A 12,665-nucleotide genomic window follows, 5' to 3' on the forward strand; every position below is an offset into this window, starting at 1 on the left:
TATTTTTATTCCGCTTCATGCTATCTTTGATAGCCTCATAGAGACGATGGAAGATATATGCAAGAAGGTTGATCTTATCTTCATTTACCAAGTAGAAAATGAAGTGCTTGTGATCCCATGAGATTTGATTAGTGTTTCCTTTTCTAGGGATCAATCTTCCAATAAGAATCTTGAATAGAAGCTTTAAATTTCTCTTCATGTTATTGACCTTTCCAAAGTTTGAAGAGCACATATATCCAGAGTTCTCAAATAAACATATTTTAATGGCTTCAGCTTCAGAACTATTTTCTTTTGTGTTCAAAATTAATCTTCCAGTGTTGGTTACTTTTAAAAGCTTGACAATAGTCTTATGTGTGATGATTACATCAACACCCATCACTACTGACCTAATCTCCACTTCTTCAAACTTCTTCAGACCCATTTCCTATCTACTCTTCCCTTTCAAGGATTTGTCACTCTGTACCATCAAAGTTTGTTCCATAGACGCATAAAGTTTGTCATAAACTTCAACCCTAACCCATAAATCCCTTATCAGATGAGGGTAAGTTGGTCCACTCAGCATATCAAAAAATGAAGACCACTCTTGTACTCTAAAGGAACTCCATAGGTCATACCCATTCTGATTGAAGGATTCGAAATCAACAATTTGTTCCATTAATAACTTTAGATCCTCCTGATTGATATTCATGGTTTTGGGTTTTATAGTCAAACTCTTACTAGATTCGACTATCATTTGTGGATGTTGAGAGGATGATGAAGATGACATTTCAGAATGAGCTTTAGGGTTTATAAGGTTTCCTTTTTGAAATGGGTTAATTTCATAGGAGGTTTGAGAAAACAAAAGTATGGGAAGTGTGTGTGTGTGTGTGCGTGCGTGTGTGTATGTATGTGTGTGTGTGTATGTGTGTGTGTGTGTGTGTGTGTGTATGTGTGTGTGTGTGTGTGTGTGTGTGTGTGTGAGAGAGAGAGAGAGAGAGAGAGAGAGAGAGAGAGAGAGAAATGTGTGCGTATGATATAAGTAGAGTGTTTTTGAGTGAAAAAATAACCTTGATCAAAATAGAACATAGAGACAAAAGAGGAGAAAATCATAGTAACTAATACAAATCATCAAGATCGGAGGAGTTTTTACCCAATAGTTATAATCCATGTGTCAAAAGATATTTCAGATTTATGACACGTAAGAGGACAGGTGCCAAGGCAGAGAAAAATATTTGTCCACTTGTGTGCATATCAGAGGCAACTAACCTTATTCTGAGTTTCTGAGGCTGAGATGCTTCAGAGGCTATTATTCATCATAAGTTAGTTCAGAGCTTCTGATCAAAGTAGCTTTTAGACATCATCAGACTCTGCTTCTCCAATCATATGTAAGCACATATTTTAAAAGATTAGGATGCATGACTCTGATATAGAACAATATTCTTTGTTAATATGATAAAAGTATAATTATCACAATGAAGTGTAATTCATGTTTCATAAATATGAAACTCTTCTGATTGATATATAAAATGTTGCATAAAAAACACAGAGATAACCATACCTTTCTTTGTGCATCTTCTGGTATGCTATTGAGATTGTTCTTGAAGAACTATATTGTTCCAACAATGCTCTTCTCAAAACCATCAGGAGTCTTCTCAGACTCCAAAACAACTGGATAAACTTCTGATATTTATTAAGAATCCAAAGCACTTGCTCTTTATAGGACAACATCAGTCTTCCCAGTACCAGTAATCTTGCCTTACCGGTTTCTTCCAGATTCCATATTTTCTTCCTTATTTAAAGTTAGGATTTGGAATATAAGCCTTTTTCTTGATGTAGGTTGTAAGCAACCACTACCTTGGAATTGAGATTTTTGCTTTGCTCTTTAGCATATCTGCAAAAAAATAATCTCATTCTTTGGTACCCATACTTTTATGGGTCCTTTAGTGTTAGTTCTGCTATACCTTCTCTTATTTTGAACCTTAGATTTCTAATAAGGCTTTGGGTTATTCAAGAGTTTAGATTTTAAAGTTTGCTGTCTTGATGATTCATAGTCTTAGGTTATGGACCTTTCAAAACCTTGTAACCTGATGTCTTAGGTTATAGCTTCTTCATAACCTTTGACTTAAATGCTTTGTGTTCTGATTCTTTTAGAACCTTTAACTTTAGAGTCATTGGTTCTAATTTCTTTAGGACTTTTGATCTTGGGATCCCAGGTTTTGATTTTTTTAGAACCTGTGATTCTGCAGTTATATGTTCTGTTTGATTTGAACCATTTGCTTAACTAGCAGGCACAAAATGATAGTTCATCCCTTTTTGAGCAGAGTTTGAAGAAGAAGGATCTGATGGTTTCATCAAGATTTTCAGTCCTTAGATTATAAGGTTTTTGATGATAACAAAGACCTTCCCCGTTGCTTATACTTACACCGTAGATCATGGATGCAAGTTTGGTTTTGTTAAAGCCAAGTATGATAAACTCTTGAAGAGCTACTTCATACTTATCAAGATGTTTGTAAAATATATCTTTTATTGAAGCAATCTGATCTCTTTCAAATTTTTTAATCTTGTCTTTAGAGAAGTTTTGTGCATCTCCTATAAGACCATATTTCTTCTTTATAATGTTCATATGTTTGGCTTTCCGCTGTCATCTTTCCATAAGATCTTGATATAAGTAATTAAATCAGATTAAGAGAGTTTGGAAATACCTCTTTTGTATCCTCTGAATCTGAGTCAGAACCAGCTTCTGATTCTGAATCTGAGAACATTGAAGCAACCAAATCTAGGTTGGATTTTTCTTTGCTCTTGTCAGCTTCCTCTTTGTCATCAAGTTCATCCCATGTTGCCATGAGGCTTTTATTGAATTTACTTCTGAATTTATTCTTCTGGAAGTTTTCTTTTTTGGCTTTGTCCTTCTGAAGATCGGGACAATCAACATTGAAATGATCAGGCTTCTGACAGTTGAAGCAAACTTTCTGATCATCCTTGTTTTCTCTGGAGCTTGTACCATTGAAACCAAATTTTTTACCAGAGAACCTCATGTTTTTATTGGCAAGGTACTAAAATCTTTTTATGATGAATTCCATTTCATCATCGTCAGAGTCTTCATCAGAAGCTTCATCATGAGTGGCTTCTTTGTGCTCCCAAGTCTGAGAAGATTTATGATACCTCCAAACAGATTTCAAAGCCATAGACTTTGATCTCTTGATTGGTTCTTCATCTCCATTGAGTTCTAACTCATGACTATGGAGATTACTTATCAGACTTTCAAGACTGATAGTGTTCATGTCTTTTGCTTTTTGAATAGCTGTAACCTTTGGTCTATTTCTGACAAGAAGACTACTAAGAATATTGTTGACATGATTATAGGTGGTGTAGCTTTTGTCCAGAACCTGAAGCCCAAACACAAGTATTTGAAACCTTGAAAACATGGTTTCAATACTCTCATCATTTTCCATTCTAAACATTTCATATTGTTGAACCAAAGAATTAGCCTTATGTTCTTTGACTTATTGATTCCCTTCATAGGTGGAACATAAAGATTCAAAGATGGTTTTGGCAGTTGATTTGTCAATGATCTTTATGTAATCTGAGTAAGGTAGAGATTCCACCAGAATACCCCTCACTCTATGATACCTTATATAGACCTTTTTCTGAGCAGATGTGAGATTCTTTCTATTAGTCACCATACCTACTCCATCAACTTCAAAGTTGATTCCATCTTCCCATAACTCATCATAAAGCCCTATGATACGCGCGTACATTTTTCTTTACCACCAATCAAACTCAGTGGAGTTACCACTGAATGTTGGTGGTCTAACAATATAGTTGTTTTTATCATATGTACTATGATAATGGTTACTATTACCACGAGGAGTCCCACGCTACTCCTTTGCAAGAATCTACTGTTCTTCGAAGACTTCACTCGATTGGATCCAGATTGCATAATCTTGTCCAAAACCTTCAAAACCTAAAAGAACTTGGAGGAAAATCCTAACTTGATTTTCTGATTTGAAACCCTCAAAGTTCCCAACCCAATTTATAGTACAACAAACCTAAATTGGACGTTATCAATCCTAATCTAGATGGCACCCAATCAAAAAATGATTATGTGTAGATTGATTGTGTGTATGTATAAAAAAAGGTTGAAGACGATAAGAGTGCTTTGAAATCCTGGTTTCATATAGGTTTTACACTCTAGAAACCTTGTTAGAAAATGAGGCATGTATCAACTATATATATGTGAATAAGTGAAAAGCAAAAGGAATGCAAAAGAAACATAAAGCAATGAAAATTTTCAAGATTTTTTATCTATAGGTTGACCTATACAAGTCATGTATTGACCTTTACATGTTATGTGCCGAACTGTAGAGGCGGCACATGGAACATAACTCACAGGATTTAAAACTACAATGCATGAGTTGACCTGTATATCGTATGTGTCGACTTGTAGAAAATATTGTCTTCTATAGGTCGACCTATGATGCATATGTGTCGACCTGTAGATAATTTTTCACACAAAGATGAATTTTTTTATGCATAAAATCCTTTCTTGATGCATGAATCTTTTCTAAACCATTTCCAAACATGTTGTCATGCTTCCTAATGCTAAAAATGCTTCCTAATGCTAAAATGCACAACTAGAATCAAATGATACAGTCCAATGTACATAAATGCTAAAGTATCCTTATTTTGACATCATACAAAACACATCTAATGGAAAGTTGAACTCACATACTCCCTCTTTTTTGATGATGGAAAAACTTGAGACAATGCGTTTTGTGCCCATGAAGGCTCCCCTTGAATGTATGCATCATATATTCATATATTCCCCCCCCCCCCCCCCCCCCCCCTTTGACAATATCAAAAAGAGATAAAGCAAGTTATTTCCAGTATCACATAGATATAATAGATCACATATATAATATACGATACATCAGCGAATGCAAAGATAAGAAGATGCACTCACATATATTCAACATACAAGAAAATACACAAAATTAATAAACACAACAAGATTACACGTTTATCATTCAAAACAATAGACATAGTACAACCATTGTCTAAAGTTCAAGCAAAATATCAATATTGTCAATACATAACAAACATCAAAATAGTCCGGTCAAAATAAAAATGCATGAAGAATCAAATAATGGCTCTAATAAATGCACAACAAAATATGAGACTCAAAGACACAACACAACACAATATTACAACACTTCATCCATAAACACTTCATCTTTTACCACGGCCCCAAGGCATTGGTCTGATACCCATATACCATCCTTGCCCATCATTACCATAATGATGATCCAAGAAGTCACATATTTCCCGATAAAACCTAGCATAATGATGATGGTTGTCATTCTGAGCCGAGATCATATGGTTGATCCTATCAATCGTGGCATCATGATTCACATTCATCACATTCCTCATTGACACAAGACTTTCCGTCACATAAGAAAAGAAAGCATCAAAATTAGCATCCTGAGTGGTCATGTGTTCTTGCATTAGGCGGAACCTCTCCATTTGAGCCGCTTCAAAGGCATCCCGCCTTCTACAATCTTCCACTTACCACTCGTTTTGCCTCAATTGCATGTTCTGGAGCATTATCATGATGAATGATGTATCACCAAAACTAGTACCAAAAGCACTACCATGAGCATCTCCATGAGGATCATCTTGCATAATAGAATCACCCTCAGGAACATCATGAGGGGCACCCAATGGTTGCTCATCATCCATATGAGCCTCAACACCATCATCATCGAATTCAGAAGGATCATCAAAATTGTAAATCTTTCTACCATTCTTACCTGTACGAAAGCAGTATGTCGATGGTGTAGGTCCTAAAAACACTCTATGTTGGTTATGGTGCATTGAGAGAACTCTTGAGTTGGGCCTTGATATTTATAGGTAAGATTGGGCATGCCAATGTTGAAGTAATTCAAAATTTTGGTAATCATAAAGACATAGCAAAATGACGTCCCTTTGTTGCGCCCCTTAATAGCGAAGATTCGTGATACAAAGTAATGTGTCGAGTTAATTTTGATCTTATTTAACAAAATATACGCCAGATGAATCTTAGCAAAATCAATTCTTAAAAACCATCAATTCTTCTGGCGCAAGACATGAGAAACCAACCATAATAGAACTCTAGGAACCATATTTAATTGCCCAATAGTAATAGGGTCATAACAGTCATAATCACGAGGAGCTTTAAGTAACTCATTCACATGAATGTACCACTTAAAGTGAATATGAGTGTTGGTATCCATCACCAACGGATCAACTTCATCATCATCAACATCAACAACAGTTATATCAAATAAGGATTTCCAAAGTTCATCAGTGAATCCATAAACGATGTTATCTATGGTAAATTTGAAGTATGAACCTCTCCTATCATGCAACCCGGAGTATAAAACATGGATGGGGTCTTCATTATAATCCTGAGCAATCTGCAGAAAATAATCAATTTGTTAATGTGCAACAAGACTATCCACTTCAGAGATATCAAACCACCAACCAAACTTGCCTTCCAAACATATTACTTTACCACTAGCCTATGTTGGTGTTTTTCCTCAAATTCCTTAACACACTTTGTAGAAAGAAAAGAAAATGGAGTTTACACAGTAGTAGAAGATATACTTGCTTTGCCTTTGCCTTTAGTATCACCTTTGGTCTTTGAAAGCTTGTGAGCCATTGAAAAATGTTCAAACATAGTTTGCACACCAACAATTTAATGAAATGTGTGAACCATATGTGAAGGAGTATGAGAAATAAAAGATTACCCACACACTCAAACAAGACATACAATCACAGAAACACACAAAGAAGTGATGAAGAACTACAAACAAGTGCAAATTCAAAGTTTTAGTGAGTTTGGGTGAAAAAGGGTTTTTGAAGATGAAATGATGAAAAATTGATGAAAAAGGAAATGATTTGTAAGAAATATGAATGTTTATCATATGTAGTAAATGAATCTAACAAGCTTTACTGCCAATTGAATGATTTGCACAATTCAAGATGAAGTGAAGAGTGATAGAGTTTGATGCATGTATGAGGACATAAGAGAAATGAAGTGAATTTGGCCAAAAGACACTTATGATTCGACTCTTGAATGCATGTGCCGACCTATCAACATCATGAGTCGACACATACTGAATCATTTTCAAAACACTTCAAAATTTTATTTTATGTGCCGACCTATCCAACACATGTTTCGACACATACTGAATGAATTTTGAAAAATTCAAAACTTTGATTTTATGTGCCGACCTATACGAAGTATGTGCCTACACATGATGTTCAAAAATTGTCACTTGTGAATTTGGAATGACTTGGGAAAACTCAGTTTGACTCATGCATGACAAATTGATGAGAGACAAATGCATATGGTTGTTTTTCATGATTTGCTAGCTAATAACATGCAAACACATAAATGTAAGCATGAAATAGTAAAAGATATATATATATATATATATATATATATATATATATATATATATATATATATATATATATATATATATATATATATATATATATATATATATATATATATATATATATATATATCAAATATGAAGATATTTAGAATGAGGTCACTATAAACATGTTAAATAAAATACACAATGGTTATCATTTAATTTTTTGGAAATGAACACTCATAACATGTATCATACACACAATATCACATACCTTTGAGAAACAAAAAGGTAAAAGAAGAACTTACTTACAAAGTGATAAAAAGATTGAAACAATATTACCTCATCGTACAAATGGCGGAGGATGCATATGCATTCCGCAAGGAACTCTCGAACGAAAGTTGGAATAAATGCAAGAAGTGCCACAAACTCTATGAAAACGAACACTCTTACAACTTTTCTCTTTGTAAAAGTACTTGAAAGTGTGATTAATAATGTATCTAAGAATACCATTAAATTGATGATCATCCTTATGCTTGGACTTTCAATCTTGTTCAATCATGACAATTATATCGCTCTTCCTCATGTATCATCATATTAGGTTGATCAATCCCTAATTTGATGCACTTGAGTATGCCTTATTGAAGATAAACCTACATCATGAACACAATACCTTTTCCGACACTTCTCGGATAGAAAACATTAATAATAATCAACACACTTTTACCAATTAACATAACACTAAAAGTTAACCTCCTTGGTAACATTATCCTTCTTCCTTGCCACAAAGTCAAAGCCATAAGGAGATGTCACCCGTATCATGTCTTAAGCCTTTACAAATGAGACCCTATACTCTCTTCATAGAGCCAAGACATCTATCCTGCAATATCTACTATAATGTTAGGTACCCAATCTTCATTGGATCCTTGATGATTAATGAAACCTTGGTTGCATTTAGGAATCCATTGAAAGGCACATTTAGGAACAAAAAGTTTCCTAAACTTGCACTTTGCAATAATGTGACCCTTTTTGCAATAATAATGACAATATAAGTTGTGAGAAGATGTGTTTTTGCTATTAGAACCCTTTTCAACAAAACTATACCTTCTATAAGGATTATGAGAAGGCATATCATATTTAGAAGTATCAATAGCAAAAGTAACCTTAGGTTGTAATGCCTTATCCAACTTAGCTTTAAGAGTTTTTGACTCTTTTTGCCAAATGTGACAAGTTTCACAACCAAACCATGAAGGTATGTCTTCCTCACTCTTATCTTTTAGAATATCTACCATAGATTGCCTAAGAGCTTCCATAGTCTTTTCGTTTTCCAAAATTTTAGCTTCTAAGTGTGAAAAGATTCATTTATTTGAAGCTAACTTTTTGAAAGCATTTATGACTTGTCTTTGTAGATTTTCAAAAGATTCTTGTAATTTAGAATAATATAAGTCATGAGTAGATTCAATCTTAGAGTGACCTACAACCTTTTTCTTCCTTTTGTTTGCCATGTAGCAAATCTTGGCCGATTCGACACTTTAATTCGAGATTTCATCACTTGAAGAATCACTTTCACTTTCCCAAGCAACATAGGCTCTTTTATACTTGCTAGATTTCTTGTGATGCTCTTTCTCTTTATGTTTCTTCTTCGTAGGACACTCCGACCTATAATGAACCGCTTTTCCGCAATTATAGCATGAACTTATAGGTTTACCCTTCTTATTCTCATCTTTCTTTGAGGAGTTAGATAGCCTTCTAGATTTACTTTGGTTTTTTTCGGAGTACTTATCTCCATGTTTCCGCACGTATCTATTAAACTTTTTGATGAACAACCCCATATCTTCTTCATCAGAATACTTGTCATCTTTTGCTTCACAATCACGTTGCTCATTGTGTGAGGATTTTGAGCTTGAAGTCATTAGAGAAACAAACTTCTTCTCTTCCACCATGTCTTTTCCTTTATCTTTATTTACCTTCTTCTCGTGCTCTTTTTCATATTTTTCCATGCAAGTGAGTTCTTGCTCATGTTCTTCCAATTTTCTAAACAAAGTAATGAGATTAAGTGTTTTAAGATCATTCGCCTCCTTGATTGCGGTGATCTTAGGTTATCATTCACTATTAAGACACCTCAAAACCTTATTAGTAGAAATATCATTGGAAATAGGCTTACCTAGAGCATTCAACTCGTTGATAACACGTGTGAACCTCTTTTGCATTTCAGAAATGGTTTCACCATGCTTCATATGAAAGAGTTCAAACTCTTGATTCAATGTATTGATCCTAGCTTGTTTGACCTCAATAGTTCCCTCATGGGCAACTTATAATGAGTCCCATATAGTCTTGACAGTTTCACAATGAGAAACACAATAAAACTCATCAACACCGAGTGCAGATATGAGAATGTTTTGTGCTTTCTAATCGTAAGACCACAAATTCTTATCATTATCATTCCATTGATTTTCTGGTTTTGGTACGACGACACTTTCACCATTGGTCTTTGTAATTTAGTTTGTACCATTGATGATGACGTCCCATACACCCTTATCAACCGAGTTGATATGGATACGCATACAAGCTTTCCAATAGCCATAATTTTTGCCGGTAAAAATTGACGCTCTATTGTACGCCCCTTTAGGTTTGGTAGCCATTTTCTAATAAGCAAATCTTAAGCACGAAATTAACTGAAGCTCGTGATACGACTTGTTATATGATAGACTTAGATCTAGAAGGGGGGGGGGGGGGGGGGGGTTGAATAGGCCCTGAGTCAAAACCTTTGACAAAAAATAGTTTTGAAAATTTTATGGCGCGAAAGAAAATTAAAATATCCCGAATCAAAATCGTCTAATCGAACCCTTTATCAAAAAACTTAGATATGCATAGTAGTGACAATTGTATGATAATGATTCACAAATCGATCAAACACAACTAATCACAACTAGTTGAATGCAAAGCAATAGGGAAAGTATACTTCCAATGATAATTCACAAAAAAAATTGAATCAATTTTTCGAACACGAAGTGTGCAATCGATATTTTTTGAAATTTTATGTGGTATTGTTGATATTAAAACCCAATCACAACCTAAGAAGTTGTGATCAACTCAACAACACCAATTTCAAAATGTGTTCAAAATTATTATCCAAACAATTTGATCACATGATCAATGAACTCAACAATTTGCAAACCAAAAATAATAGAGAGATAAAGAGATAGTACATAAGGATTTGTTTAGGCAGATCCTCAATCGACCTCGCTATGGGTACGTCTTCCCTTAATTCGAATTCGAATTGAGATAGTGTAATATAGCTTACTTTTCAAATGTATGAATACAAGAGAGATGTGGCAATCCAATCCTACAAACCCTAAGTTTGATGTTGATTATGACACCTTTTATTCCCTTGATCAAAGCTTGATCAAGTAATCAACAATGTCGCTTCGATTCACCGTCTCACGCTACTTCTTTGCAAGAAACCCATTGTTCTTCAAATCTTTCACTCGATCGAATCCCAAACGTGCACTTGTTGAAACCCAAGATTTACCAATGTGATTCACCGTCCCACACTACTCCTTTGCAAGAATCTACTGTTATTCAAAGACTTCACTCGATCGGATTCAGATTGCCTATTCTTATCAAAAACCTTTAAAAGCTAAAAGATCTTGAAGGAAAACCCCAACCCGGTTTTCTGATTTGAAACCCTCAAATTTCCAACCAAATTTACAGTACAACAAACCTAAATTGGACGTTATCAACCCTAATCTAGATGACACCCAATCAAAAAATGATTCTGTGTAGTTTTATTGTGTGTATGCATAGAAAAAGGTTGAAGATTATAAGAATGCTTTGAAATTCTGGTCTAGTATAGGTTTTATACTCTAGAAACTTTGCTAAAAAATGATGCATGTACCAAGTATATATATGTAAACAAGTGAGAAGCAAAAGGAATACAAAGCAATGCATTTTTTCAAGATTTTTTTATCTATAGGCCGATCTATACAAGTCATGTGTCGACCTGTACATGTTATGTGCTAACCTGTAGAGGCGGCACATGAAATAAAGCTTACATGCTTTAAACGGCAACATATGAGTCAACCTGTAATTTTTTTTTCTTCTATAGATCGACCTATGGTGCATATGTGTCGACCAGTTTTTCACCCAAGTATGAATTTTTTGATGCATAAAATCCTTTCTTGATGCATGAATCTTTTCTAAACCATTTCCAAATATGTTGTCATGCTTTCTAATGCTAAAATGCACAACTAAACTCAGATGATACCGTCTAATATACATAAACTCTAAAGTATCCTAATTTTGACATCATACAAGACACATCTAATAGAAAGTTGCACTCACACTTCTCTACGACCAATGAATTCTCACTTTCTCTGTTGCTGATAATACAAATGTTGGACACTGACAGTCGCTTATCTTCCCTTCCACCACCTTCATTCCTTCCATATTCTCAACAATTTGATTGTGCATGTTATCTTTCTACGAGACATCATCTAGCGTACTTTCACTTTGTCCTAACACCATTTCTTTGTAGGATCAGCCAACTCCAATCTTTCCTCCTTGCGACTCACTTCCTTCAGTGAAGTTTTGGAACACTTCTTTTCTTAGTGCTTCTCTCTTGAAGATGTCTCTCATCTACCCTGTTACCATTGCTTTCACTCGAAGTTTCCGCCACCGCTATCATGCCTTAAGAACAACTAAGGAGCACCTAGAAGATAACTTTGCACACAAAATTTTACAAATTCAAGTATCATATTAATGTCACGTATAAATACACAAAATAACAATACAAGCGTGATCTTATGTGTGGACCTATTTAAGCTTTTATAAGTATAACCATATGGAGTTCCTATATAAAATAAATAACCTCTAAGGTTAAAAGTTTTCCCTCTTATCATTATAATCTCATACTTTTATAATATAATCTCATTTTGACCGATATGATGATAAACTTAAAAGTTATATAACCTCTTATCATTATTATACACAAATTTGATTTTTTAAAAGAGAAAATAATGCATCAAAAATATAAATTAATTTTATATTATTAATTAATAACCACTATGCATTTTGCTAAACTAAAATGAAAATTTTAAATTAATTTTATCAACATAACGATATATTTTCATTGAATCTATTAAACTCTTTTTTTAATTCATTTAAAATTATTGAAGGCGTAAAATAATTAACTATATAGTAGTAAACTTTATTTTCAAATATAACCGACACAAAATAATGAAGAGGCGTTAAGAACAACAA

This window comes from Lathyrus oleraceus, chromosome 1 (assembly GCF_024323335.1).
Source record: "Lathyrus oleraceus cultivar Zhongwan6 chromosome 1, CAAS_Psat_ZW6_1.0, whole genome shotgun sequence".
In the NCBI taxonomy this organism is placed as follows: Eukaryota; Viridiplantae; Streptophyta; class Magnoliopsida; order Fabales; family Fabaceae; genus Lathyrus; species Lathyrus oleraceus.